Source organism: Protopterus annectens, chromosome 1.part1 (assembly GCF_019279795.1).
Source record: "Protopterus annectens isolate FY-2018-M chromosome 1.part1, PAN1.0, whole genome shotgun sequence".
Taxonomy (NCBI): Eukaryota; Metazoa; Chordata; order Ceratodontiformes; family Protopteridae; genus Protopterus; species Protopterus annectens.
In genome coordinates, this window is record NC_056726.1 from 1,396,032,706 (window position 1) to 1,396,051,136 (window position 18,431).

General features: G+C 44.6%; 1 protein-coding gene across 1 annotated transcript in view; it reads right to left on the bottom strand.

Moving 5' to 3' along the window:
- Window positions 1-18,431, bottom strand: part of GREB1 (growth regulating estrogen receptor binding 1) — a 3,935,532-nt gene that overhangs the window by 293,373 nt on the left and 3,623,728 nt on the right. The window lies entirely within an intron of this gene.

Sequence of the window (18,431 nt, forward strand, 5' to 3'; positions counted from 1 at the left end):
CTGCTAACAAAAACAATATGTCCAATCCACACGCACACATCCACAGTCAAGATAGACAAGGTCCAACAAGTTGTCTAAAGGGACTAAAGCCAGGGTTATAAAGGAAATCCTCCAAATTCTCCAGGCAAGGGGGACGGCAGGTGGGTAATGAAGAATATATGGCGAGATGGACTACATACATCTAGCGTTATGGTAAATACATAACTAATTGATGTTATGTAGTCCTATCTCGCCATTATTCTTCATATGTGGGACAGCATCCCTAGCACCTATATCCTGGGTGGCTCAATGGAAGATACTCCTGAGCACTGTGGAGCCAAAGGAAGACCTTCCCCTGGATACCGCATCCAGTTTGTAATGGGACACAAAGGTATGGGGAGAAGCCCATGTTGCGGCTGCGCATATATCATCCATGGATAGCCTAGCCTGAAAGGCCATAGACGTAGACACTGGTCTCGTAGAATGTGCTCTGACTGGAAAAGGTATGTTCTTACCTCCTGTCTGGTAAATAAAGAAGATGCAACCCGCTATCCATCTAGAAATGGTTACTTTGGACACCACCGAACCTAAGCGATTGTCCGAGAACGAAATGAAGAGCTGATCTGATTTCCTCCATTCCTTAGTCCTGTGCAAATAAAAGCGTAGTTGCCTATGAACGTCCAACATATGAAACTGATACTCTGCCTTGTCAGAGAAATTGGGAAAGAATACTGGCAGTTCGATGGACTGGTTAATATTAGACAATGACACTACTTTTGGAAGAAAGGTTGGATTCGGCCTGAGGGAGACCGCATCTTTATGGAAAATGAGATAAGGGGGCTTAGCTGACAAGGCCTGAAGCTCTGAAACCCTTTTGGCAGAAGTAATGGCTATTAGAAAGGCAGACTTCCATGTCAGAAACTTCAAATCACAAGGAGCCGCGGGCTCGAAGGGTGGAAGAGTAAGAGCCTACAGAACAAAATTAAGGTCCCAAGGCATAACCGGTTGAGCTACCGGGGGGTGAAGGAGGAGTGTGCCTTTCATGAAGGCTTTACACAGTCTGTGAGCCATTAAGCTGGGTTCATATGCCACGTGATAATTAGAGACAGCTGCTAGCTGAACATTTATGGTGGCTGGGGCTGACCCTTGGTAGAATAATTGAGATAAGAATTCCAGCACAGAGTTGATGGGAGCCGTGTAGGGGTCAATATCCTTAGACTGTGCCCATATGGAAAACCTTTTCCACTTACTGGAATAAATCTTCCTAGTGGCTGGTTTGTGAGAGGATGAGAGGATATGGACTACGTTTTGAGAAAATCATGATACCTGACTACGGTCGGAAGTGGAGTAGCCAGGCGGTCAGCCTGAGGGTCTCCAGGGAGGAGTGGAGCTGTCCCAACATATGTGTCAGTAGGTCTGGATGAGGGTCCAGAGTCCAAGGCGGCTCCACGGCAAACTGTTGGAGAAAGGGGAACCATACTTGTCGAGGCCAGTATGGAACGATTAGAATCAACCTGCTTCCCAGGGATAGTGCTTTCTGGATCACCCTCGAGATAAGGGGAAATGGAGGGAAAGCATACAGCAGACCCGAGGGCCAAATGTGTGCCAGAGTGTCCCTTGGATATCCCCCCAGTGGGGGGTATCAGTGAGAAGAATGCGTAGCATTTCGCATTGACAGAGCTGGCAAACAGGTCGCAGCAAGGCTGACCCCATTTGTTGAATATGCTGTCCGCCACCTGGCGGTTCAGGGACCACTCGTAGGGCAGAAGGATCGCCCTGCTTAACTTGTCTGCGATCACATTGGTTTTCCCCGGAATGTGCATTGCTATCAAGGTCCTTTGGGAAGCTATCGCCCAGTTCCACACTCTCATAGCCTCTCTGCATAGTGGGTACGATCGGGTTCCCCCTTGTTTGTTGAGATACCACACTACCGACATGTTGTCCGAGTGTATCGCAATAGTCCCGGACGGGAGGACATGTTGTAGCACCTGCAACGCTAGGAGCACTGCCCTCATCTCTAGGACATTTATGTGCAAGTTCATCTCATGTTCCTGCCACGTACCTTGGACCAACCTGCCAAGATAATGCCCCCCCACCCTATCTGGGAGGCGTCCGTGGTCACTGTGGCTACCGGGTTGGGTGAAGAGACCGGTTTTCCTACTACTAGATTGTCGGTGCACAGCCATCAACTTAGGTCCTGTCTGCATTTGTCTGTGTTCAAGATGGGATGGGATAGAGGCAAACTCTGAAAAGACCACTGGGCGAACAGGAGCCACTGTAATATCTGCATGTGCAGCCTCGCTAACGGAACAGTCATAATAGTGGATGCCATCGTGCCTAGTAGTTGCAGCACTAGCCTTGCCTTTATGTGTGTCAAAGGCATCATCATTTGAATCTGCCGTTGTAACCTCGTGATCTTTTCCATAGGCAGAAACGCTCTAATCCAAATGGTATCCAACTCTGTTCCTATAAATAAGACACGCTGTGAGGGTAGCAAGGCAGATTTTTTCCAGTTTATTGTGATGCCTAGCTGATGACAAATGTTGATGGTAGTGTTTCTGTTTTGACAAAGTAGATGCTTGGTGGGGGCGGTTAGGAGCCAGTCGTCCAGGTAAGGAAACACCTGGAATCCTAGATGCCTCAAGTGAGCCGTCACCACTGCCATGCATTTGGTGAACACCCTGGGGGCTGTGGTGAGACCAAAGGGCAGGGCTTGAAACTGGGAGTGCTTGGCTCCCAGCCGGAAGCGTAGATGACACTGGGATGCTTTGTCCATCTTTATGTGGTAATAAGCATCCTTCAGGTCGATGGAGCACATCCATACTTCCTTTCCCAATAACGGGAGAATTGATTGCAGTGTGACCATCCAGAACTTGGACTTGAATACATAATGATTTAGTTGGCTGAGATCCAGAATGGGTCTCAGGTCCCCCGTGCTTTTCGGCACCAAAAAGAATCTTGAGTAAGTCCCTAATCCGATCTGGTCTGGGGGGACTGGTTGGATGACTCCTTTTTCTAGCAGCTGAGAGACCTCTGATGCTGCTTGACCCCTTTGACTGGGTGGTGCGTCTGGGATCCTTTTGGGGGTAGGAGGAGTGGAGCGAAATGGAATGGTGTAACCTCCGGCGATTATCCCTAAAACCCATCTGTCCTGGGTTATTCTTGTCCAGGCATCCAGATAATGGGAAATCCGACCCCCGACTGGCTCCGGAGAAGCACAGCCGGGCACACCCTCAAGAGTAAGAGTATGGGGAACCGCAGAAGGAATCCCGGTCCCCCGAGTTGCGGGGGCCCCCTCTGCCTCTGGGGCGGCGTCTTCCAGAGTATGACCCCCCCCTCCTCTGCCTCGAGGGGGGGGGTCTCACCTTGTGCAGTAGGGAACGACCTCTGTGATTTTCTGAACCACATCTTTCCCCCCCGCTGAGCCTTGGGATAAGGTCTCGACGGTAGGGAAAAGCGGACTCCCACGGCAGACAAGGTCTTACCCTCTTGTTCGCACCTGGTGAATGTGTCTTTTACTTTGGTCCCAAACAAGGAGGAACCGTCAAAAGGGGCATCCGTAAAGGAAGACTTAAAGGCCTCCGCAAAGTGACACAGGCATAGCCAGGCTTGCCTCCTGAGGGCCACTCCTGAACTAGCCGCCCAGCTAGCTCCCTCGGCCGCGTACGAAATCAATTGCATGGACGAGTTTGCAATGGAATTAAGGGTGGAAATCTGAGCGTTGACTGCTTGAGCCACCGTCTCAGGTACATTAACCCTGAGAGTATCTCCTACCTCCTTAAGGAGATCTCTTTGGAGCCGCGTGAAATGAGTCAGGTAATTCAGCGACCGCAGAGTAAAGGTCGCTGAGGAAAAGGTACGCTTCCCGTACCGGTCCATCATCCTGGACTCCTTGTTCAGGGGATGGACCGTAGAGGAAGACTCTGCAACTTCCTTCTGTGTAGCGGCCGCCACCACCATAGCATCTACTGGGGTTCCCTTCGTCAAAAAATCCTTTCCCTGGGGGGCAGACAAGAATTTGTTAGGCCGTCGAGCGACAGGCTCCACGGAGTCAGGAGTCTCCCACACCCTTCGACAAATTAAGTCTAGGAGCTCATCAAAGGGTGGGGATACCCAGGAGGCAGAAGGCTGGGCGCCAAAGGCCTTAAGGAATACTAACTCCTCCTCGGAGGGGGTTTTGGAAGGCCAGCCTCCTCTTTGTTTCAAGATCTCCAGGATTTCGGAGAACGAAACATCCTCAGAGGAAGACTTGGGGGACCCCTCCGACTCTTTGAGGTCAGTATCTGAAGTGAGGGACTCGTCTTGGGAGTCTATATGCTTCCTCTTGCAAGATTTCTTCCTGGGGGGTTCCTCAGGCACAGAATCTGAGGGCTCCTCAGAAAGAAGGGGACCGCTCATGGGGGTTTCCTTAGGCCCTTGCGCCCTGCTGTCCAAGGATAGCGGGGTGTCAGAAGCTCTCGCCAGTGTAGTAGAGAACGGAAGGACCGATCCGAGGGAGGTAGCTGATCCAGCCAGCGCGTTCCGCATTGCCTCAAAGGCGGGATCTCCTGAATCTGAGGACTGACCACCCTCTAAGGCCATGACCGGGGCCTGAGTACCCGCTGCCGATGCGCCCAGAGGAAGGCTCGGCACCGACCCGTGCTCCGAGTCATCCCCCTCGGCGCCGACAGAAGAAACTCGAGTCCCGAACCCTGTGGACGGAGCCGACAGGGTCGGAGCCGATGCCGGTACCGAGAGTCCCAGTTGGGGTATCGGAGCCGACAGAGGAACATCCCTCGGAGCGGAGCTTACCGGCTCCGAAGACAACGATGCGCTCAGAGGAAGAATAGCAGGTACGACTACCAGGGCTGGCTCCAGAGCCGACTGGGTCGGAGCCGAAAAAAGTTTTGCCAACACTGGCGATTCCAGGAGCTGCTGCACCACCCTATCCACATCCAAATCTGAAAGCCTGGAGGATTTGGAGGAAATCAATGGAGAAGCAGACCTCTTCTCTGGGGAGGCTTGTCTTAAACTTGGAGACCGGCTCCGAATCGGTTCCAATATTATCGGAGCAGTCGAGGATTCAATTGAAACAGTGACTTCCTGCGGCTCCGAGGTCGGTGGAGATGAGGAAGCAGATTCCACTACCAAAATCTTAGAGGGCGGCTCCGAGACCAGAGATGGAGCCGGCGATCTCTTCTTGGATCTAGATGACTTAGACTTTGACTCGGAGCTGGGAGTCGAAGCTAACTTTTCCTCAAAAGATGGTTTTAACAGACCCTTTAGTATCAATTTGTTTTTCCTTTCTTGGAGCACCCGAGGACTAAAGGAGTGGCAGAAACTGCAGGACTCCTGAAGGTGGATGGCTCCAAGACAATAAACACAGACGGAATGTCCATCTGAAATAGACATTTTGTATGAACATTTAGAACACTTTTTAAAGCCAGAGGGCTTATGCTCTTTTTGCTCTTTCGACATAATTATAAAACACAGAACTCCAAAAACTTTCTCGATGCAGAAGTCAGTCAGAGAAAAGGGCGGGAAACGAACGCTCAGTACAACACACAGTCACTGATACACACAAACAATAAAGAGACCTCTAATTAAAACGGTCTCAGCACAAAGAGAACCACAAACTAAAAAAAAAAACAATCACAAGGGGAGGACTAGGTCCTCTAACTCAAACGGGCCTAGCCCGAGGGTAGAAGGGATACCACAAAACTCGCACAAACACACCAAAAAGAACGCAGAAAGGCCAACAAACGCTATCACAACTGTATCTATGCAAAAATTCTATAATATCAGAAATTTTCTCAAGAGAAGTTATTTTTAAAGAGTACTTAGCCAAGCCAAGTCGAGACCACGTCCGAGCTCTACAAGCGGCAAACGAGATCTGGGGATGTGCAGCAAGTTATTGTGGGATACCATCTTAGCCCAGCTAATCAGAGACTTTCGAGCTAGTGTATAGGCCGAGTCGGAGCCAACCGCCTGCTCCGAACCCACATATGAAGAATAATGGTGAGATAGGACTACATAACATCTACAATTTCTAGGCCAGAACCACTCCCTATGTGGTAGACAGGTTATCTAGTGCTTACCACTCCCACTGATAAGCTAGAAGGCTTCCCTCCAATACAGAAAGGCTTGGGGGGCTCAGAAGCTTACATACAGTCCTGGATACAGCAAATCTGTATCTGGAATACTAGTTACAGGAAAGGTAAAAAACAGGCTTACAGAAAAGTAGCAAAAACAGTAGAAAAATAATTCACATGCAGTGCAAGCTAGCAAACTTGAGTATGTAGCAATATTAGACCAAACACAGTTTAAAAAATGCAATTAAATTAAAAAGGACTAAAAGCAAGTGCAGAAAGAGTTTATTAGGTAGAATGAGGTAAAGAGACAGGACTGGGGAAGTGTCCCAGATCAAATCTACAGTGGGGTGGGCAACTGCAAAAGCCACCAAATTTAAACTACAAACCAAAAATAGGGAGGGGTGGTGGGACAAAACAGTTTCAAATCTAAGCAACAACTAACTACAAACTTTAAAACCAAAAAAATATACTCAGCTCTGTATATTTGCAGATAGTCTGTAAGGCAGTCTCTCAGAACACAGGTTCCAAATTATTAACATGTGCACTCCGTGCAGGATCTAAAATATTTTAGGCAGCAGAGTCTCTTAGCATTGAAAAATTGCCTTGTTATAAACTGTTTCTATGCACAAAGGTACATATGCTGCAGCCCTCAATATGTTTACTCAGAAGTGAGCCCCTTCTTGCAAAGCATACATACTGCCTTATAATAACTTGTTTTGCATTAAATTCACTTTATGTGCAACATGTTTTGCATATATTTTTATCAACTTGCCTCTTGCTGTACTAATCACTGTTTTAATAGCCTTCTTACCTTTGTATTGTATTTACATCACTGTCTTCAACATCTGCCAGCACAAAGGTTTCTTCACTTCAGGTGAACCCCATATCCTTTCTTTATTTTCTTTCCTTCTTTTCTTATTTTTTCTAGGTATTATCAAAATTTGCTGTAGACCTCTGTGGCACTATATAATCTCCTTATCAGCAACAATATGAATTTATGTTTCGTATGGATTGCAGAAGGCTAGTTTTACCTATCATAAATAAAATATCAACAGTAAGTAGAGCACACCACCGACACTTCCATTTTGTTAGGGTCCAGGCTTAGCCACTTACATAGTTCTGTTCACATAAGTGAGATACATGACCAGTTTCTACACTGTTTCACAGACTGTGTGGTCAATAGGCAACACAGCAGAGAACTGCTGGGGAGCAAATAAATACAGAACCCTGACCCCATGTGCAAAAATGTGAAAAAGGGGTTGTGGACTGAGATATGAAAGAAAAACAGAAAAAAAGAACTTTTGTACAAGTAACAGGAAGAAACCAACTAGTAACACGGCGACAATAAACTGAGCCACAAACTTAAGAGCCAGTGATGAGCCAATGAATAAGTTTATTGCAAAATGAATCGACCTACAACTACAAACAACCAGTTTCACCTGAAAAGCTTTGTCAGCTTATCTGTGTTTAAATCGCCATGGGCATTCTGGAATGCATTTATATTATTCAGATTTTTTTTTTTTATCACATGATCTCATGAATGTGAAACCAGTTCATTTTGAGAGCAGTTTGTCAGTTTACGGATACCTTTTTTGGCTGCTGTTGCCTTTTGAAATACAGATTGCTGAAGTACAATGGATTACTGTGTCCTTGAAAGTCACAAGGAGAGAATTTACTTTTAGTACACTATGTGTACAGCAATATCCGGTATGTAAAGAAAAGAGTGTTCAGCCATTTTTGCATTTTGAATTGTTTTACAATGTTGCACATGCATGGAGAGCAAGGGTGATGAATCTATACAGATTTTACTGACAGCTGTTTGAAATTGCATTAGCATTTTGATTGGCGTTGAGTGAGGTTTTTAGCAGGGCATTAAGTTTCATTCCTTTTTAACCTACCTATCATTGCTCTTTGACCGTCAGTGTTCTATTTTATGCTCCAATGACAGCTTTGAGACTGCCATGGTCAGCGCTATAAAAGATCTTTTTGAGGAAAGGAGCAGGCAGTTTTATCCTGATTATTACTTCAGTTCTTTGCACATTACTTCTCATTGTAGAACACAAGTTAAGCTTGACTAGCTGTGCATCTACTGTGAGCTACTTAAATCATCCCTTACTGGTTTGTCACTTACCTTAACAAAGTCTCTTACGATTAGGAAAGTTGAATAGGACTTTAAAATAGCCATTGAAGCCAAAAGCTAACTAAAACTCTTTCTTTAACTATGTCAAGAAATTAAGAATTAACACCAAATATGTTTTGGAGCTAGTCCACAGTAATACTTCCCACTCTGACTCAAAGGAACCAGATAATATGTTAGCTGACAGATTTAGTGCAAATTCTACTTCATTGATAGTTAAAGGTACTCCACACATTCGCAGTCCCAACCACTCTCAATAATTACCAGGTTGCCTAATTATTTTTACCAAATATAGCCTATCTAGCTAACCCGTTTAACTTTTTTTTTAATTGGGTTCTCCACTGGTTATATTTCATTAGCACAGAAAATGGCAAGTTTCAGAAAAGTGGCCTAACCATCGGCCCTGGTAATGCAGACCCATTTGTCGCACTAGCTCACATGCAAAGCTTTGGACTGTTTTTATCACACATCTCATTAATCAGGAATTAATTACAGTAAACTCCCTCTTATCCATCCTCTCTTTAACCGGCCTCCTCTTTAACCGGTCATCAAAGTTCTGCTGTAGCCCTAGCAAAAGACAATGGAAGAACAGCACTTCTGCCTCCTCTAGGCTAAATAATGACAGACATTTGAGTTTTAGATTTAATATGCATTAGAAAAATGCATACTAACACAAACTGTGTTATTCTAGCTGATTTATAACCTATAAATGCTATTTTGTATGCTTTTTCTGATTAACCAGCCATCCATTTATCCAGACTAAGGTCTGGTCCCAGTGAGACCCCATAAGAGGGAGTCTACTGTATCACTTAACCCTCATCAGTTCAGCTTTGTCAAAGGCAGGTTATTCCTCTTTAAACTCATTCATTTCTTTGAAAAATCCACCAAAGCAGTGGATAGCGGTTATACAGTACATACAGCACATATGGGCCTGGCCAAGGCCTTTGCCACTATTCCACACAGGCATTATTGACAGACTTATAAATCTGAATATAAACCCACATGTTGTGTGGCTAATTGCTGATTGATTTTTCTGACAGAACTCATACAGTAAGAGTGGCAGGTGCTACGTTTGAAATCAAAAATGTTACCAGTGGTATACATCAGGGCTCAGTGATGGGCCCTGTTACAGTTTTGGGCACTGGAAATGAGCCATCTGCTGAAGCAAAATCCAATCAAGTAAAGTTCTACCTAAGTGCAGTTGATGTCGATGACATAATGACATGAGTTAATAACACACACACACACACACGTACACACACACACAGTTTTGTCTCAAGTGGCCAAAACAATGCCTAAGCATGGAGAATTATGGTTTTACATAACTGATCTTTATATTATTAAATTAATATATGCTCATCCCTTCCTCTCCCTCTGAGATGTACAATGAGTTAGTTTTTGTACTTTGTTCAAACTCCAGGCCAGAAGGTTAGTTTTACCTGATATGTGTACATTGAGGTGTTTTTGCATGTACTGTAAACAAAAAGAAGCTTGACTGTTTAATGTTAATTTTAGATAGAGGTAAATCTTGTATACAGTAAGCAAAAAAAGGCACACATTTCAAGTTTAACCTAAAACATTTTCTCCTGTTGTACAAATATGATCACTGAGCTCCAAGATAGAGAGAGATGTATAATTATAATACCTACACAGGTCACAAGCTAGGTTATGACTAGGTCATCTCAATCTCACATTTTAAGTTATAGAAATATAAAATACTTAACAGTATTATTTTACTTTTACAATAACAATTTTTTGATTTACTACATGAATATATCCATTCTGTTATCTCAGCTTAATTTTGTAAATTAAAGGTGGAGATAGGGATACTTAAAACAGTCCTGTACAGAATCGCATGGTTTCGTTGACAGGAGGTAACATTAAAGTGTTAACTTTTTATATGAGCCATCTGCTGCAGAAATGTACCTAGAAAATTCTATTTTGTACTCACCGACTCATTTTTTCCCTCCAACCCAATTGGCATTTAGAAAGATTGACAGATCTGTGCAGAATGTTGCCCCTCTGTACTTAAAATGTATGCATTATTTTCAGCTGTTCATTCTATTAAATAAAGAAGTTACATACTTACCATAACATCCAATCTGTGTTGCCCATTTTCATTCTTCCTCAACTGATGGGTTTGCATCTGATCCTCGGATCCGACTAGGCCATTGCTAAAGCTCATGGTAAACAACAAAGCTCTCAAGCTCCTCCCTTACCCATAATGCACCAACCCAAAGCTACCTCAGATCTTGTTTGGTGATTTTCCAGAACCAGAATGTTTAACATGCATAAAAATAAGAGATGTAAAAACTGCATATGCTCAATAAAGGAACAAACTATATCTGGACCTCCATACAACTGACAATGATGTCTCTCTAACAGCTCATTCATCCAGAAGTTTATGAACAGAAAGGATAGGGGTTGGTGGGTGAGAAGGTGAGGAAGAATGAAAATGGACAACACAGATGGAACGTCACACATAACTTCTTTATCTGATGCTTTCAATTTTCATCCTTTCCTCAACTGATAGAACAGAGTTCCCAGCTACCTATAATCCCAGGTGGACGTTAAAGAAGAATATTTCTGAGCACAGCTGAACCAAATGATGCTCTAACCTTGAAAACCAGAGCCAAGTATGTGGAGTAAATCAAGTTGCTGCTGCACATATGTCGTCCATGGATGCTCTGAATAGGAAAACTGAAGAAGTTGCCTAGTTGAATGAGCTTGTAGCAGTTGTGGTAAGATAATACCCAATTTGCTATATATAAATGAAATACAATCAGTTAGTCCTCTGGCTAAAGTTACTTTTGAAAATGATTTACCCAATTTCAATTCGGAAAATGCTAGAAGTCCAAATCTCAAGATGCACTCGCTCAAAGCACTCCTCAAAATGGAAAACATCAACATTTGTGCTGTAACTGAGACCTGGTTTAAAGCAGCAGAAAGCACCCCAGCGCTACCAAGCTATAACTCATTCCACACCTTTCGGTCCCGAAGCATGGACCAAAGCTCCATAGGCGGTGGTGTCTCCATATTCATAAAAGATATGCACACCTCCAGAACAGTAGCACAGCATAACGCATCTCAGACAGTTCACGTACAACTAACATTGGGTGAGACAGTGATCCAGGTCATAACCTGCTATAGGTCCCAACCATGTCCCTAGACTCTCACTCCACGTTCCTAAGCACCCTAGAATCTATCAAGGTCCAATCCAACACTCTCATACTAGGAGATTTCAACTACCCCTCCATCAACTGAGAAAACTACTCAAGCACCAATACATTGGTCCAACGCTTCCTGGACTTCATCAGTTCCAGTGCCCTGGACCAGCTCATTCTGAGCCCCACTAGATGAAGCAACATCCTTCATCTGGTCATTACTAACATGGGCGACCATTGCTCTACACCAATAGTTAATCCCTCCCTAGTCAGATCCGACCATAAACTAATCACCATGGAAATCCACATCTCACCCACAGAGGTAACCACCTTGAAAAACTTCTCCAAAGCTGACTTTGGACTCCTAAAAACAGAGGAGGCTAACTTCACGGCACCCATACCAATGGAAAATAGCAGCATGACTGCCGAATCATACACCAATGCACTGTACAAACTTGCATAAATGCATGGAGCTAGCCATACCCAACAGAACCAAGACGCTCTTCTCCAAAAAAAGGAAGCCAATCTGGTGGTCCCCTGCCATTAATAAACTCTACAACAGAAGGAAGAAACTGTTGCAGAAAAAGGTGAAGTCCCAAGACTGGAAAAACTCCCTTATTATCCTTAACAAAAATTTGAGATCCCTCATCAAATCCTCTAAAGCCAGCTATGAAGGCAGAATTGCGGCTGATACTAAAAACAATCAGAAAGCCTTCTATAGTTATATCAAAAACCTCCACAGCAACACCCAGATTTGCTCTGAGTTACTGCACAATCGTACCTCCTATACTGAGCTGACAGATATTGCCAACATACTGGCCGACAGATTCAGTGCCAACTTTACCCCCCCCCCCCAAAGGACCAATCACAAGACCAGAAGAATTCCAGGCACTCAGCATTACTGCAGTTCAGCTTAAAGCTGCATTGTCCAAGTCCAAGAACACAGCTTCCATGAGACTCGATAATATCCCTGGCTGTGTCCTACATGAACTACAAAGCGAACTGGCACCACATCTGTGTGCCCTGTTCAGTCACAGGCTCACCTCAGGCTTTGTTCCCTACCGAATGTCGCACTGCCATAGTCATCCCTCTGCATAAACGGGGAGCAACTACAGACCCTGGGAATTATTGCCCCATTAGCCTGACGAGTCTGACACGTAAAGCTATGGAGTGCATCATCATGGACCTGATTAACAAAGATATAGGAAATCTCTAAACTCTGGACCCCACACAGTTTGGCTTTGTGAAAGGGAGATCATGCCTGCTCAACCTGGTTGACTTCTTTGAGGCAGTCACCAGGGCTATGGATGAAGGTAAGGCAGTGCATACAACCTACCTCAATCTGGCCAAGGCCTCTGATACCATTCCTCACTCAGGAATTATTGATAAACTCACCAAACTAGGCATCAACCCCTTTATCACTAGGTGGTTTGCTAATTGGCTCACAGATAGAACACACAGTGTGAAAGTAGCGAACTCCAAGTCAGACTGCCAACCAATCACGAGTGGAGTCCCACAGGGATCGGTTCTGGGTCCTCTCCTGTTTGGCATCTACTTCTCAGAAGTGCAGACCAACACAAAGGGACTCTGGCTGACCAAGTTCATGGACAACTGCAAGCTGGGAGCCATTATTAACTCCCCAAGTGATACAGACATCCTACAGAAAAGCCTCAGTGAGACCAATGACTGGTGTAGAAACCCTGGCCTTAAACGTAATGACAAAAAAATGCATCATCATCCCCTTTGGTAAAAACTCAGTTCCCACCAATTACCACATCGATGGGAGCCCACTGAACACTGAAGGCATTATAAGAGATCTGGGGACGCAGGTTGACAGCAACCACTCCTTCGACCAACACATTGCCACTGTGGTCAGAAGGTCCTTCTATGTGGCACATCTCATTACCAAGGGTTTTGCATCCAGGAAGAAAGAGGTCAACTTCTCTCTCTACTCTTCCCTCATTAGACCAATCATCGAGTATAATGTCCCATTTGGCATGTACCTCACTAGACACCTACAACAGCTGGAGAGGCCACAGAAGTACCTCACGAAGAGGATCCCAGGCATTAAACACATGTCCTAGATGGACAGACTCAAAAGACTCCAACTATTCTCTGACTCATATCGCCTACTTAGAGGCGATCTCTGCTTGACTTACAAAGCCATGTCTGAACCAGCTCTGTTAGAAATGCTACGTCTAAAGAAATCCCAATCCCTCTGCACCACACACTCCAGAGAACTCAAAATCATTACCACAATCAACAGAACATGCTGGAGGGACAGGTTCCTCACCAAGAGACTGCCCATGCTCTTGAACAGACTTCCCATACATGTCAAGCAGAGTACCTCGCTGTCCCTCTTCAAGAGAAATCTTGATGAGTGGATGGGTAATAGAAAGTTTACCCAGGGGATTGCTCCAGTGGATCTACTTGATAGAGGCACTGGGAACTAATGTCGGGAGGGGGGCATGATGTCAAGGCACTTCTAGGGGCTAAACTTGTAAAGGCTCCAGGGCCATTAGCCTAGTACACACTATGAACCTATGAAACAAACAGTTGATCTGTTTTTTTGATGTCTTTAGTCTATGCAGGTAAAAATATAACTGTCTGTGAACATCCAATAAATGTAACATGTATTTGTGCCTGTTTGCAAAATTAAGGAAAATACTGGTAAACTAATGGATTGAATTATATTAGATTTTGACACCACCTTGGGAAGGAAGGGGGCATTAGTTCATTTTATCCTTGTTAAAGATGAAGTATGGACATTTTGAAGACAAGGTCTGAATCTCTGAAATTCGTCTAGCAGAGGTAACTGCCACCAGAAAAACAGTTTTCCAACTAGTGTACTTAAAGTCATATTTAGCTGTTGGTTTAAAAAAGGAATGTATTACAGCTTGCAGTACCAGACTGAGATGCCATAGGGGGTGAGAGGGGAGTAAAGTTAGCACTGAATCTATCTGCCAGGACATTGGCAATATCAGTTGATTCTGTAATTTTCATGCCATTGTGCTATAACTCAGAGCAGATCTGGGTGTTGCCACTGAGATTCTTGACATAGCTATAGAATGCTTTGTGGTTGCCCCTAGAATCAGTGGAGATTTTGTTTTCGTAGCTAGCTTTGGAGGGTCTTATAAGGGATCTCAGCTTCTTACTGAGGCTGACCAGGGAACTCCTCCACTCATGGGATTTTACTCTCTTTTCCAACAGTTTCTTCCTTCTGTTGTAGAGTTTGTTTATGGCAGGGGACCACCAGATTGCTTCCTTTTTTGGAGGATAGAGTCTTGGGTCTGTTTGGGATAGCACGATCCATGTACTTGTGTAAGTGCTTATAGAGTGCATTTGTGTAGGATTCAGCAGTTGTAACTGTATTGTCCATCTGCATGGGTGTCATGCAGTTCACCACTTCTGTCTTAAGAAGCATGAAGCTGGCTTTGGAAAATTTTTTTACTGTGATTTCCTTAATGGAGGGTGGGTGCAGGATGTGGATATCTAAGGTGATTAGCTTATGGTCGGATCTGACCAACGAGGAGTTGACTTCAGGTGTGGAACACCGGTCACTCATGTTGGTAATGACTAGGTCTAGGATACTGTTGGCCCTAGTGGGGGTGTGGATAAGTTGATCCAGGGCATTGGAATTTATGAATTCCAGAAAGCATTCAGCGAAGGAGTTGGTACAGGAATAACTTTCCCAGTTAATGGTGGGGTAGTTGAAATCGCCCATTATTAGGGTGTTTGGTTGAACCCTAATATTTTCCAGTATATCAAGAAAAGAGGAGTGGGAATCCTGGGGCATGGTGGGGGATCTGTAGCAAGCTACAACTTGGACTGTAATTTTGCCCAGAGTTAGTTGCACTTGGATAACCTCGGATGCATTATCCTGCGCAACTAGCCTGGAGGTGTGGATATTCTTAATGAATATGGACACACCTCCGCCTTTGGTGTTCCGGTCCAAGTTAGGTTAACGAAAAGTGTGGTATGAGTTACAGCCTGGTAATGCAGGGGTGCTCTCTGGATCCTTGAACCAGGTCTCAGTCACTGCACAGATATCAATGTTCTCCATTTTAAGGAGTGCCTCGAGGGAGTGCATTTTGAGATTTAGACTTCTAGCATTGAGTAGCATTACCCTCAGTTTTTGCTTGCCTGATCCTGTTACGGTGGTGAATTAGTCATTTGAACCCTGCCTAAAAAAGGCACTATAGGGGCAGCAAGAGCCTTAGCCAGTATCCGGAATCCCAGGGGTGACAGGTGCAGGCCATCTCTGGCAAAGCATCATGGTCTGTCGACCATGTCGGCCCAGGCAGACAGATACTGGATCCCCTTAGAATGACACCAGAAGCTTAGCCAATTGTTGAAGTCAATCATTTTGTCCTTGTACTGCGGTATCATTCTGGGCGATGGCAGGATGCTACTCAGGGCTAGGGTCATACCTGCCTGGGCTACAAGAATGGAGAGCTCTTCCATGTCTCTTTTCATGTAGTCCAGGGAAGTACGTCTCGTCATTCGTACCAACATGGACAATGACAGAGTCATATTTGTACTTGTTGTGGAGTGACCTGAATGCGTGGGTTATGTGGTGGATCCTGGCACCCAACAGGCAGCTGACAATAACCTTCTCCTTGTTTAGCCTGGTGAGTGGGACATCAGTGTGCCTGACTATAGAGTCAATTATGACTAGTGTGTTGGGTATGTTGTTTTGCCTTATGGGCTGTGGTTGAGTGGCACACTGAGTCTGTGGACTATGTGTCATTTGGGTTGTGTTGGGGGGATGGAGGTTGCTTGCGTTTCTGCTTTGGAGGTCTCTGTTGCTTGAGCAGATTATTATTGAGAGCCTCTGTGAATGTTTTTGTGTTTCTATGTGTGGATTTTGGTGGTCTAGGTTTAGTGGGACTATGTGATGAGTGAGGTGTGGTGCAAGTGTTTACCTTCTCCTCTTGACTGTCAAGTTCAGTCTTGGTCGGAGACAGTTTTACCTCCAGCTTGGCTAGATAAGTGCATCTGTCACAGGTTGTGGTGTTTGGTGGTAGGAAGAGAGGGTTGTCTGTGTACATAGGGCAATTGCCCCAAGATGCCCAGATTTATCAGACAGACAGGAGAGAACACTAGGAGCTGACCCTTGGACATGCCTGAATAAAAAACTACTTTCCTCTAGACAAATGAGGAAAGTGAGTATAAGAGCTGTTTTTCTCTAGGCAAGTGAGGAAAGTAAGTACAAGAACTGTTTTCCTCTAGGTAAAGAGGAAGGTTGAGTGCTGTAGTAATTTGCAACTTATTTAGTGCTAAGAACAAGTTCTGAACAAGTGCTGAGCACGAATAAGCAAATTTAAGTGCTAAAACTAAGAATCTGTACCTGGATCTTGTGGTAGATAGGCTACCAGTGCTTATCACTCCCACTGATAAGCTAGAATGCTTCCCTCCAACACAGAAAGGCTTGGGGGGCTCAGAAGCTTACAAACAGTCCTGGATACAGAAAATCTGTATCTGGACTAGACTAGTTACAGGGAAGGTGGGAAACAAGCACAAACGTGGGCTTTTAAACCAGAAAGTTGAAAGAGATGGAGAAACTGCCAAACGGCCAATAAACTACAATTTCTGGGGCAGAAACAGCTCTTGCGATAGATAGGCTACCTAGTGCTTACCACTCCCACTGATAAGCTAGAAGGCATCCCTCAAACACAGAAAGGGTTGGGGGGCTCAGAAGCTTACAAACAGTCCTGGATACAGAAAATCTGTATCTGGACTAGACTAGTTACAGGAAAGGTGAGAAACAAGCGCAAACGCAGGCTTTTAAACCAGAAAGTTGAAAGAGATGGAAAAACTGCCCAAACGGCCAATAAACTACAATTTCTGGGCCAGAAACCACTCTTGTGGTAGATAAGCTACCTAGTGCTTACCACTCCCACTGATAAGCTAGAGCGCTTCCCTCCAACACAGAAAGGTTTTTGGGGCTCAGAAGCTTACAAACAAGCTTACAAACAGTCCCGGTTACAAATCTTTTCCATTTACTTGTATAAAGTTTTTGTGTTGAAGTTTATGGGAAGATAAAAGAATGTGTTGGACAGAGGAAGAAAGCATTAGTTGTCTGGCTATTAACGGAATTGGAGAAACCAGGCCATCAGCCTGAGGTTTGAGATGTCGGGATGGATCATGCCAGTTGGGTGAGACAGAAGGTCTGGAGTTGGATCCAGAATCCAAGGTTGGTGAAGTAACTGAGGCCAAAGGAAGGCAGACCAAATCTGTTGAGCATACCTCTCAACTGTCCAGTTTATGCAGATTATACAGATTTTTGCCTCATATTTTTGGTCTGTTCCTCATAAAATTTGTGATTTTCTGGTAAATCACTGGGATAATCTAAGGACTGATGTCACTAAATAATGATACACATTTGTTTTTCAGACTTCATATCCTTCAGAAAAATGCATGCTAAGAGAAAGCCTGTTATTCTAGCAACTTTCAAAGTTTTTATGAGCAATATTTAAAATCTGTTCCTGTTTTTGGGCCTTTGTTCCCCTCATTCTGTCAGACTCTGTCATGACTGTTTGCACTAAGAGGTTGAGAGGTATGTTGTTGAGGCCAGTATGGTGCAACAAGGATGACTTTGCTCTTCAACCTGACAGCTTTCTGTAGAAATTTTAGAATTAATGGGATTGGTGGGTAGGTATAAAGTAGACCGGGGGTCAATCATGAAGTACAGCATCCCTTTATGATTCCCAGTGGGAGGGATTAGGGCAAAGTAGCTGCTGCACTTGTTTAAAGGAGAAGCAAAAAGATCACAGCAAGGTTGGCCTCATCGATGAAAAGTCATTTCTGTCACATTGCTGTTGACAGACCACTCGTGAGGTAGAAGAATGCACCTGCTCAGTTTGACTGTTATCACAACAGACTTCCCTGGAATGTGCATCACTATGAGAAAGAGGTTGGATGAAATCGCCCACTGGCACACTCTGAGCACTTCTCGACACAAGGTGTATGATCTGGTCCCTGCTTGTTTGCTGATGTACCAAACTACTGACATACTGTCTGAACTGTAATCGTTCCAGAAGGGAGAGCATCCTGGAAGGCTTACAACGCTAAAAGCAC